General features: G+C 42.4%; 1 protein-coding gene across 9 annotated transcripts in view; it reads left to right on the top strand.

The window, feature by feature from the left end:
- Positions 1 to 985: 985 nt before the first annotated feature.
- The window catches only part of CSNK1G3 (casein kinase 1 gamma 3), a 106,685-nt gene continuing 94,117 nt past the window's right edge, over positions 986 to 13,553 (top strand). For 3 of the 9 annotated variants that reach the window (XM_058737771.1, XM_058737782.1, XM_058737761.1), the window contains exon 1: positions 993 to 1,460. The gene's annotated coding sequence lies outside the window, so the exon portion shown is untranslated. Of the gene's footprint in view, positions 1,461 to 2,261; positions 2,424 to 13,553 lie in introns of those variants that run through there. The other 6 variants (XM_058737743.1, XM_058737713.1, XM_058737740.1 and 3 more) reach the window with 4 other exon arrangements.

Here is a 13,553-nt window from a genome sequence, read left to right as displayed (position 1 = left end):
CAAAACATAAAACTGTTCGATACATGAATTTTTAAACAGCGCCAGGCTATGAGTTTTCTTCATGCACACCTAATGCGTGTCTTTTGAAAGAACTCGAAACGTAAGTCGTGTTAGGTAATCGCTAACAATTAAAAAGCTGTATTTTCAGAGTCCTCTGCAAATGCCTTCACGGCGAATCCATTTCCATAGCGGTCTTTCAAAGTGGCATTATCTTCATCCCACTTAACCAGCTGTTAAGAGACAGCGAGAGAGAGAGAGAGAGAGAGAGAGAGAGAGAGAGAGAGAGAATGGCATCTTCTGCGTTTTCCGTGTGGGCAGATTGGACTGGGAAGTGGAGTTAGAAAACACCGGTTCCAGTCTGTGTTCGACAACTCGACGACCTGACGGATGTTTGGCCTCCCGAAACTTCAGGAGGTTCCCTTGAGACACTGAGATGGTAACGATCACGTTATACACGACCTGAGCCCACCAACGGAGTTCTCTACAGGCAGCAGCTGGGATGCAAACGTGAGCAATTCCCATCTCTAATAAGCCGCATCCCTGCTACAGCACTGGGGTTATAACAAAGTGTATGTAGGGGGGGGATGTCAACCCAGTGAGGTCACTCCTTTAGGCCAGGGCCCCCAAATTCTGCACCTGGAGGGCTGTGCCCCGCAAAGCCTCGCCAACCCGACTTGGCACAATGGCGCCCTTAGGCTCTTGGCTCACCCAAGCCGCGGAATTTTTAGCAGCTCTCCTTAATCACGGGAGCCTTTTCCTCCCAGTTCTCCCCAGAGACCTCGTCAAGCCTCTCCTCCCCTGGCCTCGCCCAGGGAAACGTACCCGTATCCACTATTACTCCACATTCCCCCTCACGCACCGCTCGTGCGGAGGTGGGGGAATGGAGGAGCGGCTTGGCTTTTATACGCCTTGCCAGCCAATGAACGTGCCGCCGTTCTTCCGGTCGGCGAGCCGGCCAATCCGAACAGGCCGGTGTAATCTTCGGCTCTACTCGGCTCTTTTCGCTGATGCGGGAGCTTGGGGGCCACCGCCGCTAGAGAGACGCTTTCCTTTTTTTATTTTTTTTCCATGTGTTCACTTCCGGGTCCGGCGCCGATCCGGATGCTCGAGGCAGAAGGATGTTTGACCTCCGGATAAGCGAGGCGCCGCTGTGCATTCATTCCCGGCTGCATCGGTGGCGACAGCAGCGACCCGGGCGGCGACTCTCCGGCCAGAGGCGGCGGTAGGAGGCACCGGCAGTAGTGCGGGGACCGAGTCCGAGCCGAGCTGCGTTCCCTCCCTCGCTCGTTCCTTCCCCCCCTACCTCGCTCGCTCCCTCCCTGCGTGGCTCGCTTTCCTCCTCCGGTCGCCGGCGGGTGTGATGTGCCGCCGCCGCTGCCCCCGCCGCCGCTGACTGACGGAGCAGGGGGCGCCGCCCGCGCCCGGGACCGACCCCGCGAGCTCGCGGCCGCGCCTCTGAGGTAAAGCCCCCTCCGCGGTGGCGCGCGGCCGGCCGGCCCCGGCCCGGCGGCAGCCTCTGCGCGGCCGCGGCTCCCTCCTTCCCGGGTGGGGCTGGGTGGGCTGGGGTCCCGGGCCGGGAGGGCTGGGGGTGCGGCGGGGGCGGCGCCGCGGGCGGGGGCCGCGGAGGAGGGGGTGGGCGAGGATCCCGGCGGGCGGAGGGTGGGCGGGAGGGGCCGCGGCCGGGGGTGAGGGCGCGGAGGGCTGGGCGCGCGGGGAGGGGGCCGCGGGCGGCGGGCCGGGCGGGTGCAGAAGTTGCCGAGCGGTGCGGCGCGAGTGGGGACGCGGGGGAGGTGGGCGAGCCGGGAGGAGGCGGGGGCTTCCTCGGGGAGGGGTTTTGAGGTCGCGAGCGCAGCCCCAGCGCTCCCGATTGTGTCCAAGACAATTACCTTCGGAGTGGGGGGTTCGGGAGGGCGGCCGGGCGGGAGGCATCGGGCTGCTGGAAGGAGGTGTCAAGGGCCAGCATTCATTCCAGGGGTAAACTTCCCGCTGGCGTGTTTGTTGGGGGCTGGGGGGGGGGGGTCCGGGGTTTACCTATTTCATAGAGCTTTCGACTTAGCTGAAAACTTAACCGAGGCATATGTGGGGGGTAACAAAATTTCTCTGCTGGCTGCTGTTACTGTGCTGGTTTGTTTGTTTATCCCACATGCAGGGGAAGTGACACACGGAAGCGTCCACAGCTCCCACATTTCTTTTCTGGGCGGGGGGGGGGGTGGTGGTGGTGGTGGTGGTGGTGGTGATGGAGATGTGTGTGTGCTCGTGGGGTGAGGGCAGTTAGGCCTGTGTTAGGATCCTTCCAGTTCCCCCAGAGAAGGAGGAAAAGTTAATGGGTGGGAGAGAGCCAGGGAGAGTCTGTGTGGGAGATGGCTACTGTTGCTACACTGTGCGAATTAGTTGTAACTTGTAATGAGGACCCAGGCTGGCCAGTAAGTGACCCCTTTTTAACCTTTTGTTTTAGAACGTCGACTTTACTTGGAAAACTAGAAACCTACTGATTTTTAGTAAGTGAAGAAAATAAGTCAGTATTTATTTCCTGTGCAGTTGCTTCTTGTGAATGACATTTGCCCCCAGAGAGGAGAAGATGTTGAGCTCCATCTAAGGAATACTTAGAATACTTTTTAAAATGGAAAATATCTACTTTTTAAAGCCTTGTATGTATTTGTGAGGAATATTTGCTTTCCCTGTAAATAGAGAGTGGAAGAAAACACACATTGTAAGAATAAGGCAGGATTAGAAAGATTATGAGGCCCGTTTAAGAAAACGTTTTCCACCAAAAATCAGTTACAGTTTGTGACATTCTTAATAACTTTTTGGGGGGGGTGGGGTGGAGAGATGTGCTTAGTGTATTTCATAACTATTCCCAAACTTTGTTCCAACCGTGTTCTGTATTTTGTATATATTAGCTTTTATAGTTGGACATAAAGTGAAAATTGTATTTATGGGCATTGAAAGAAAGATACCAAATAAACTGCATTGGCATAGATTCTATGAAGTGTACAGACTCATTTGCTTACAGGGAGCTTGCATTTCTGGAAATGCATCAGGTAGTTTTTATTAGAATGGGGACAGAAAGGTTAATTTTAATGTTGATATATATGAGACATTTGACGGTAGGGGATCTTAGAAAATGATCATCTTCAGGGATGATTTATTGTGCTCTTTGCCCTCCTCTGCTATTCATCAATGCAAAAATTAATGTATTATGTAATTATTGACATTTTCATTGTTAGATTTCCAAGCGGTAACCATTAACAAAATCTTCAACACAGGCTGTTCATTTATTCCTTCAACTAAAATGCCTGGGATTAAAATCAAGGAATAGTGTAGTTCAACCTGGACCTTAACCATGTACAAAGGACCTTTACTCTGTGGTTAGAATGGAAGAGTGGGTCGACTATGAAGATGAGTCAGACCCTGTAGCTGTCTTAAAGGGAGACTCGGACATGCAGAGATAATTGCAACACAGGACACCTGTGGGATTTATTAGAGGTGCATGGAAGCATGGTGTGTGTGTGTGTGTGTGTGTGTGTGTGTGTGTGTGTGTGTATGAGAGACAAAGAGATACTAATTTTTGAGTGAGGAATTATGAATGACTTTAGAGCTGCTAACACTCCATTTGGGCATTAAAATACGTTAAGGGACAAAACGGGGGCTTCGTGTATGTGTGTGTGGTTGGGTATTATAGGGCCTGTTGGTCTGGACATGAGGCTCCTGTGCCACGAGGTCTGTGTGGGAGAGGAAGCTGTGAAAATAGGTGGATATCAGGCCATGGAAGTCCAGAATGCCTTGTATTTAAAAATGAGTCAGTTTGAGATATAAAGGTCCAAATGTACAGATTTTATGCTTAAAGGAAGTAGGTCGGCAAATAAGGATGGTAAGTGGAAGGAAACAAACTATAACAGAATAATCAAGTTGTTACCGTTCCTGCTGATGGGAGGGAAGCAAAAAAGTATGTAATCTGAAACACTTCATACCTGGCTTTGTCCTGTTTCTTTACTTGAACTTGAATATGGGTGTGTCTGGTAATCTGGTAATTGGTTTTATATGAAATGAATCCAGGCTGTGAAAAATGTGCCTTTGGAAGAAATGGGCAGCTCTCTGTTTATTTCTCTATCCCCTCTGTAATCCCCTGCATACTGGCAATAGACTATTATTCTAGTGTAGTTTATAGATTCAGAGATTTTCAGAATGGAACAAGTGGTTGTTTAAATTTCAGAGGGTTTCCCAAAAGGATGTATCAAACTATAAAGGGAATGCTGAAGTATTAAATTTTTTAAGTGTTTATTTTTGAGAGAGAGAGAAAGAGAGAGAGAGCGCAAGAGTGAGTGTGGGAGGGCAGAGAGAGAGAGGGAGAGACAGAATCCAAAGCAGGCTCCAGGCTCTGAGCTGTCAGCCCAAAGCCCAATGCTGGACTCGAACCCGTGAACCATGAGATCATGACCTGAGCTGAAGTCGGGCGCCTGACTGATTGAGCCACCCAGGTACCCCTTGGGAATGCTGAAATATCAAACAACAAAGCAAAACACAGGTCATTGGAGAGTTAGATTATTGTTAATAGATTCGTAGTGAGATTCATTATGAGTAAACTGAAATGTAAGGAATCTGTGTACAAAGAGAATTGACCATAACAGTGGAATGATAAAATGGGAAATGTCCACAGTTCTGGGTAATATGTATAAGGTTTTTAGTTATCTTAAGTATTAAATGGCCCTAAAATAATTTAACCCCTAAATTTATCCCTATCAGAGAAGTGCTTCAAAAAATACTACCCTCACGGTAACAGTATTTAAGTCTGTGTATACTCACGAGGAAAATTGTTTGATGGGTTTTACTAACTATTGCCCTCTAGGTTTCCAAAAAGGATTAACATTATAACTGAATCTGTATTGTCTTAAACGTTCCAGTGACAACACTAATACCTGTTAAAATTTATTAAGTGCCTACTTTGTAGAGGGAGTATATAGATCATACTGTTAAGACAACTCTATTTGTTAGATGGCATATAACCCTTGTTTTTGACATTAGGAAATGGTCATCCAGAGTTTAGGCAACCTTTTTAAGATCTAGCAGAGTGCGTATTTAAATCATTTTCTTTTTCTGACTTCAGAGTCTTAAACTCACCGATCTGTTGTTTTTATAATTTTCCATCCTCTTTGTGTTTTCTCGAGTGGTTGGTGCTTAGTGGTATTGATTGGTGTTGTTAGTGTATTTCTGGGTGTCAGTTCTTCAAAATGTAACTTCTTTTTTGGAAATGGCAGTTTTTGAGGTGTCTGTAGTTCTCTAATTATAGAGATTCTATAGGAACAGACAGAATGGTTCTGTCGACAAAAGCTACTTCAGAGTATACTTTAGTGACAGTCTCTAGGACAGAACTGTATTTGGGATTATTAATGTGTAGAATCAAGTGTGTATTATCTGTTAATGTGAAGTGAGTTTGGAAAGGCTCTGTATTACTCAGAAAATAAGGAATGAGAGAGAGATGTGAGGACAGATAAGTTTTGCAGACACTTTGGAGCCTGCTATTAGGCATGTTTTTTCTAGCTCCTCGCTCAAAGCTGGGATTTAGAAACCATAAATGTTTGGGTTTCCTCCTGTAAGGGGAGCTCAGGAAGGTGTGTGGTGATTTGTCCTTAAACTATAGTAAGTGACTGGTTATATTCTCCCCTGCCAGTCCCTGCCCATCATTTTTTTTTAATGAGAAAAAAATTCTTGACAATGATCTTGAAGTGGGTATGTATTTGGTAGCAAAGACACACACTTTGGTCATTTCCTTTACTAATGATAGATGTATCATACAGTTATAACTTACTTTCGTGGAAATCCATAGCTAAGTCATGTCCACATATGCCTAAATCACATCCACATTTGTTTTTACAGCTTTCACTGGAATTAAGTAAAATCTCAGAATAGCCTTTTTCTTAAGATACAGATGAGTTGTTAGAAGGTTGATTGGTGGCTAGAATAGGCAGAGACTCTTGGGAACAGCCTGCTGTTGCAGGAGACTCTCTTAACCCTACCTGTTCAAACCCACTTAGAAGAATGCATTCATTTACTGCTTGATGCCCATGCTACATCGAATGGCAGTAGACTAGGCTCTAGTGTTTTTTGTTAATATTAAAAACATTTTTCTTAATGTTTATTTTTGAAAGAGAGAGAGAAGGGCAGGGTGTGAGTGGGGGAGGGGTGGAGAGAGGGAGACAGAGAATTTGAAACAGGTTCCAGGCTCTGAGCTGTCAGCACAGAGCTGGATGCGGGACTTGAACTCATGAACTGTGAGATCCTGACCTGAGCTGAAGTCGGCCGCTTAACCAACTGAGCCACCCAGGTGCCCCTTTTTAAATATGTTTTTAGTGTTTTATTATTTTGACAGAGAGAGGGTGTGAGTGTGAGAAGGGGAGGATCAGAGAGAGAGAGAGATAGAGAGAGAGAGAGAGAGAGAGAGAGAGAGAGGGAGAGAGAGAGAGAGGGAGAGAGAGGGAGAAAATGAATCCCAAGCAGGCTCCATGCTGTCATTGCAGAGGCCTGATGCAGGGCTTGATCCCATGAACCATGAGATCATGACCTGAGCCAGACCAAGAGCTGAATGCTCTACCAACTGAGCCACCGAGGCACCCCTCTTTAGTTTGTTTATGAACTTTACTTTCTTTCCTTTTTTTAAAAAAAATTTTTAATGTTTATTTATTTTTTGAGAGAGACAGACAGAGTGCATGCATTGGAGGGGCAGAGAATGAAGGAGACACATAATTCAAAGGAGGCTCCAGGCTCCTTGCTGTCAGCACAGAGTCCGACACAGGGCTTGAACCCACGAACCATGAGATCATGACCTGAGCCAAAGTTGGATGCTTAACTGACTAAGCCACCCAGGCACCCCTGTTTTTGCACTTTTAATCCCACTAGTTATTTGATACTTACCAAGAATTATTTGTGTTTGCACCCAACAAGTTGTTGATGGCAGTTGTACTTGATGTCTTAATTATGTAGTTGAATGAAACATTATTCAGTGAACTTTGGAGGCAAAAGTTATAGGGGAATGTAGGTGTGGGTAAGAACTTTAAAAAATTTTTTTTAACGTTTATTTATTTTTGAGACAGAGACAGAGCATGAACAGGGGAGGGGCAGAGAGAGAGGGAGATACAGAATCTGAAACAGGCCCCAGGCTCTGAGCTGTCAGCACAGAGCCCGACGCGGGGCTCGAACTCACGGACCGGACCGTGAGATCATGACCTGAGCCGAAGTCGGACGCCCAACCGACCAAGCCACCCAGGCGCCCCAGAACTTTTTAAACAGTTAGGGGAAAACACCCTAAAAATCTCAAAAAAACTCTATAATAAGATTGCTTTTAAGCTCTGTGAGATGTCTTTCTATGTTTATGAAACAGAAACTGGAAATCACAGGTGATTTATAGTAGGTGTGGTTTTCTCAAGAAAGACAAAATAAAACTGCAGTCTGTACATCCATCCATACTTGAAGGAAAGGCCTTGGCCTTACATTCAAAGATTGTCTTGGGAATGTACATTTTTATATTTTATTTGCCATAAAATGTTTAAGATGTAGATTTTTTAATGATCCCCTTTTTAGCTTAGGAGCTCTTGGTTAATATATTAAAGAGGGTATCTGCTTCTATTATATCATCTAGCTTATGCTCTCTCTTAGAGATTGATTTAATAGCATCCTCTTATAAAAAAGAAAGAAATTCTTGTATTCCTGGCTGTATTCATTCAGACCTCAGGGTAAATTGTTTAATTATGTAGTCAGGTGATCAAGCTGCAGTTCTCCCATATTTCCCTATATGGTCCCTGATCTGATTTCGTATTCTTCCTTTCAGTTTTTATGTAGAGAGGAGCCTTCTTAGAATCCCAACATCTGCTCAGCCTGTGTAGGGACTGCTGGAGTGAATTGGTAGAGGAAGTTGTCCCTGGGAAGAGGAAATGCCATACCCTTGAGGTGTAGCAGGAGCCCTTGAGCTTGGTACAAAGCATGCTGGCTGGCCTAGCAGCTTAGAATAGCTGTCCTCCTGTCTTGTCTAGCTCAGCTCAAGCAAAAAGGAAAACTTTTAGGTATAAGAAAGGAGGTCCAGGTTGGGGAGGAAAAGACAAATGGGGTAGACTGTTTATCTTGGTGTTGCCTCATTATACTGCCTGAAAGGCAGTAGGTAGTTTCTGATATGGAACACTGAAATACTGAGGTAGGCTAGGTTAGTTTTTCAGAGCTTTGGTCTGCCTCTCAGTGATGTTTTTGGCTCTGCTCTTCTCTTTGTGTTGGATTCATCCTCAGGGTGGTAGCAAGATCACATCTAGACATGCATTGGCCAGGAAATGTTTTGCACAAGCTCACCAGCATACTTTTCCTTTCATGTTTTATTGACCAGAATTAGGTCATGTGTACTTCCTCGCCAGTCATGACAAAGGGTATGGGGTTATCATGGCTGGCTTCTGTTAATCAGGATATATCCCCTGCCATAGGGAATGGGGTCACATTTTCCTGAGTTACATGGTGAGGGGCGGATGTTTATATATTTTTTTAATTTTCTTTTAATGTTTATTTTTGAGAGAGAGAGAGAGAGCACGAGCGGGCCGGGGAGGGGCAGAGAGAAAGAGACGCAGAATCTGAAGCAGGCTCCAGGCTCTGAGCTGTTAGCACAGAGCTCGACGTGGGGCTCAAACTAACAAACTGTGAGATCATGATCTGAGCCGAAGTTGGACGCTTAACCACCTAAGCCACCCAGGTGCTCCAAAGGGTGGATATTTTTAAAAGTTGTGGGAAAGAAGAACATGGAAGCAAATGGATCTGTTAAAGAGGCAATCAATAGTGACCACTGCATCTACTTGTTTTGAGAATGAAAATAAATAATGCATATAAATGCACTTTGAACTTTAAAGGGTTGTACAAATGTAACGGATGGGATGAAAGATTAGAGAGCTGCTTCTATGTTGCTATCTTAAATATGCTCAGGTATGAATATTTTAGGACCTAAAACACTGTTAGTTTTCATATTGACTAACTTTGAGTCAATAAAATCAGTTATCTAAGTTGTAACATTGTACCTTTTTTACCTGAAACTCGTAAAAATTTTACCTTAAATTAAAATTTGTACCTGTGAACTTATTTAGAAATTTTTTTTCTGAGTCGCTGCCCTCTCTCCTCTCCAAAAATTGCACATTGCCCAGGCTTTTGATCTCATCGCATTTCTTTAGTCACACCTAGAGGACAGCAGGTACCTTGGGGAAATGGGAGTTTATCAGTCAGAGGAAGGGTTCGACTTGAATCATGGAATCATAGTAAGATAGGAGGAAAGGATAGTTTTTACCCATCTTGAGAAAAGCAAAAAAAAAAAAAAAAAAAAAAAAAAAAAAAAAAAAAAAAAAAAATTGGTGGGGGCATGGGGAGGCAGGGGCAAATCACAGAGAATTTTGGAATTGAAATGTAATGAAATGAATCCTGGGACGGTTTGAGTGAAATGCTCAAGTCACATGCCTGGTGGGTGGACTCTTCTAAGCTACTTGCTGGTGAGGTGTTCTTTCTGACCCAAGAGGTGGGATGCCATGAAAACATTTGTCTGCTTTGCAGTTTTGCTTGGGACCATGGGCTAGTTCTGGAAAGCCGTCAGCCAGCTGCTGTTAGTACAGATATATGTTTCCAGGCTTTGGAAAATTTTAGCTAGAGGATTTTTTTTTAAATAAAGCAAACAGAGATTTTTAAATCTTCCCTGAAGCACAGCAACACACACACACACACACACACACACACAGACACACAGACACACACACAGACACACACACACACACACACGTAACCTCCAAACTGGCTTGCTTAAATAAAAATGCAGAAGTAGAATAACTTATATATTTTTAAGTTCAAGAAAGTTGTTATCTTAAAGGTTTCTGTTTCTGTAATATATATAGAGTGTGTGTGTGTGTGTGTATTGTACATGTATATTGAGATATGTGTATGTATATATGAAGGATTTTGACCATTGTAATTCTGGTCATTGTAATTGTTGCAGTTGTGAATATACAGAGTAAATCCATCCATTCTCTGCAAGGATATTTATGTTAATGGCAGTTATTTATGAATAGTGACATTTAGAATGATTTTAATTTTTATACTCTTTATGTGTCTCTGTATCGTTTGGATTTTCTGCTATAACATGCATTATTTTTGCCATCAGGAAAAATAGTAATTTTTTTTTTTTTTTTTTTGAGGAGGAAAAAAATAGAATCCTGGGGTAGGATGTTTTCCACCAACTTAGATTTTAACATATGATTTTGCTTTTATTGTATATTATCTTGAGTGAAGTGTGCCTGGAATGTACTCATACTTTGCTTTTAGAATTTGCTTTGCTTTTAGAATTGTAATTATTCAAATTATTTACCTTAAAATTATAAGTTGAATTTGGCCATGTAATACCTTTTGTGATGCAAGTGAATAGTATAAAAGCAGACTTATGAATATTTTGTAATAATTGTGTTACCTATTTTTTTAACTTGTTTAAATTTCAGGTGGTGTACTTGGCATTGATTTAGAGCATGTTGTATTAGAGTCAGAGGTGAAGTCACAGTTTCCCTCTAGTAAAAAGGGAAGTGAAAATGTTTTTTTCCCCATATAGCCAGTCTATGTCATGTTTGTTTTCTATTTTTGTGAAATACTTATAGTCTAGCAATGAATATTTTCAAATGGTAGGCAAACATAGCAGGTAATGTCATAGGCTGAGAATAGAGAAAATTCCTGGTATTCCACTAGTTTTATGGTGTGCAAATACATGCCTACAAGAGCTTTTAGCAAAATCCTCATGTGAAGAGCAGACGTTAATTAGTATTGTTTTGGAGGTGGAAGTAGCACATGTCAGTTGTTGGCGACATTTTTAAATACTGGTGTTTGTAGATGCAGATTTTTATAAGATTTTTTAATACGATTTTAATATTATTTTATGTGCTTTTATTCTAGAGATATGAAAACAATATGAATCGAAAATATACATCTTACAGATGTGGAATCTTGTAATAGCAATATTCATTTAAAAATGGTAGATTATTTACTGGGTTCTTTCTTCTTTCACGTGAGTGTCAGGGCATATTGTGGCTCATATTCCATTATACATTGGGGTTCTGAAAATATTTGTACTTAATGAAATATCAAAATGTAATCAGCTCTTCGAAATCATTCCTTTGATTTTGATTTATTTTCTGATAATCTGTTAAGGTTGGTAACTGACATGGGTACTGTATGTATGTATATTGTATGCTATGCTATTTATACACATTCCAGTTACCAGCTACTAATGGACTGACTGAAAACTAAAATCCTGATTGTTGGGAATGACAATATGAGATAAGTCGAAGTGAATTTTACTATATGCACTTGTTTAAAATTTTCCAATTGAAAATCAGTAATTTTTTTTTTTTTTTCTGTGACCGAGGAAATGAGAAGAAAAATGGGTAGTTTTAAAGATAATGCTTGCAGCCTTTGCTGTAGGGAGTATTACCACTGAGTTAAAAATAAGAGAGGCGAGCCTGGGTGGCTCAAGTTGGTTAAGCGTCCGATTTCTGCTCAGGTCATGATCTCACAGCTCCTGAGCCCCGTTTTGGGCTCTGGGCTGACAGCTCAGAGCCTGGACCCTGCTTCGGATTCTGTGTCTCCCTCGCTCTCTGCCCCTCCCCCACCTATGCTGTCTCTCTCTCTCTCTCTCAAAAATAAACATATTTATAAATTTTTTTTTTTTTAAATAAGAGAAAGCATTTGTGGAAAAGGCAGTGTATACCAGTGGCTCTCAGCCCTGACTTCACATTAACGTTTTCTGGGGACCTTAAAATGGTAGATACTGGGCTTTTATCCCTGCTAATTGATATCTGAATCTGGGGAGTGGGGCCAGGACATTGTTACATTTTAGGTTACTACAGGTGATTCCAATGTGCTGCAGGGTTTGACAATGACTGATTTCTCCTTGTCTTTATACATATCTCTTAGCTCTTAAATTTGAAGTTCCCTTTTTAATTGGGATAGGGGTGTGAAAGTGAGACAAGAAATGCACGGACAACATTTGCAAGAGGACCAGGTTAATAGCAACTTCTCTTTATAGTTTCATACCCAGAATCCTTAGGGATGCCATTGTATTCATTGCTTATTAGCAATTGTTGCTAAGTCCAGCAGCAAAATTAGAGGATTTTTAAAGTTTGGAAAATTTGTTAAAGGGAGATTTATCAAGAATAATTTAAGGCATCGTCTCAGATGCCCCTGAAAATGTTAAGAAACCTAAGTGATAAAAACAGTCTACTTTTTAAAGTTATCTAAAGTATAAGAAGGCAAAAACTGTTGCTCATCAAAAATGTGTTAGTTTTAGCATATATTTATAATATCATTGAGTTGTATTTTTCCTGGGGCATCAGGATGGAAGAGGTCTTAATAGTTTAGTGTAGCTGCACTTCTGCTTTACTCTCTTTCATACCCTTGTTGATGAGGAATATGTGTGTTCCCCCAAGTGGAAACAGTTTACTTCAGTAACAGTATATTGTGTATGTAGTATGGTGTCTGTATTGTACATAGTCCGTAACTGTGTACATATAAATGCACTATGATAATAGGGTTTTCTGGTTATTGTATCTTGTCATTTATGACATATCAGGGTCCTTTTTTGTAACTCATTTGCTGCAGCTTCCTAGGTCACAGACCCCTTTACCAGTTATAGCCTTTTGTGGCAAAATGAGAACAAGCCGTTTTATAATGAATTCATTATGTTAAATTCCATTCAAAGAACATGGCTTTCATGGTGGCAAAATTGGATTTAGCAGTTCCTCTGTAAATTTAAGGGTTAGATATTTTGTAAACTGCTCTAGTAGGAGAATTTGTGGTAAGGAAATTTAAGAGTGGGGGTGCCTGGGTGGCTCAGTCGCTTAAGCATGTGACTTCAGCTCAGGTCATAATCTCATAGTTTGTGAGTTTGAGCCCTGCATCAGGCTTTCTGCTGTCAACATGGAGCCCACTTCAGATCCTCTGTTATCATCTCTCTCTGCTCCTCCCCACCTTTTCTCTTTCAAAAAAAAAAAAAAAATTAGGAGTGGCTAGAGTATATAGGACATGTTCTGTGTGAACCTGAAGAAGACTTGTAGAATTATTTTGTGTTCACCAAAATTCCACAAGAAAACCAGCACATGACAGTGAGGTTACCAGTAACATTTTGTATATACAATTAGTAATTGAGTAATGGCTACCATTCTAGGGGACCGTAATTTCATATCAACTATTCTAACATCCAGAGTGCTTTGAAAACCAAAAATATTTTCTTGTATGTTTGGCACAAATTGTGTTTTTTTCCATGAAACTTGTTTTGAGCTGTTGTGTCTCTTTTTCATGAATTTGTAGGTTTCAGTGCAGAAATAGTTAAGTGTCTGATTATAATGTTCTGTCCTGTATCTTCCCGGCCTTTGCACAGAATATATGGTGCATACACATGTATCACCCTTCAGACGCCCCTAGAATTCAGAATTCCCAATCACGTTTGACTGCAAGAACTTTGGAAAAGGGCCTGTGGAACTGCATTAATTTGTTTCCACTTCTTGCTT

Source organism: Neofelis nebulosa, chromosome 1 (assembly GCF_028018385.1).
Source record: "Neofelis nebulosa isolate mNeoNeb1 chromosome 1, mNeoNeb1.pri, whole genome shotgun sequence".
In the NCBI taxonomy this organism is placed as follows: Eukaryota; Metazoa; Chordata; class Mammalia; order Carnivora; family Felidae; genus Neofelis; species Neofelis nebulosa.
Note: the sequence above shows the minus strand (reverse complement) of the source record. Positions and strands in the feature narration are given on the sequence as shown.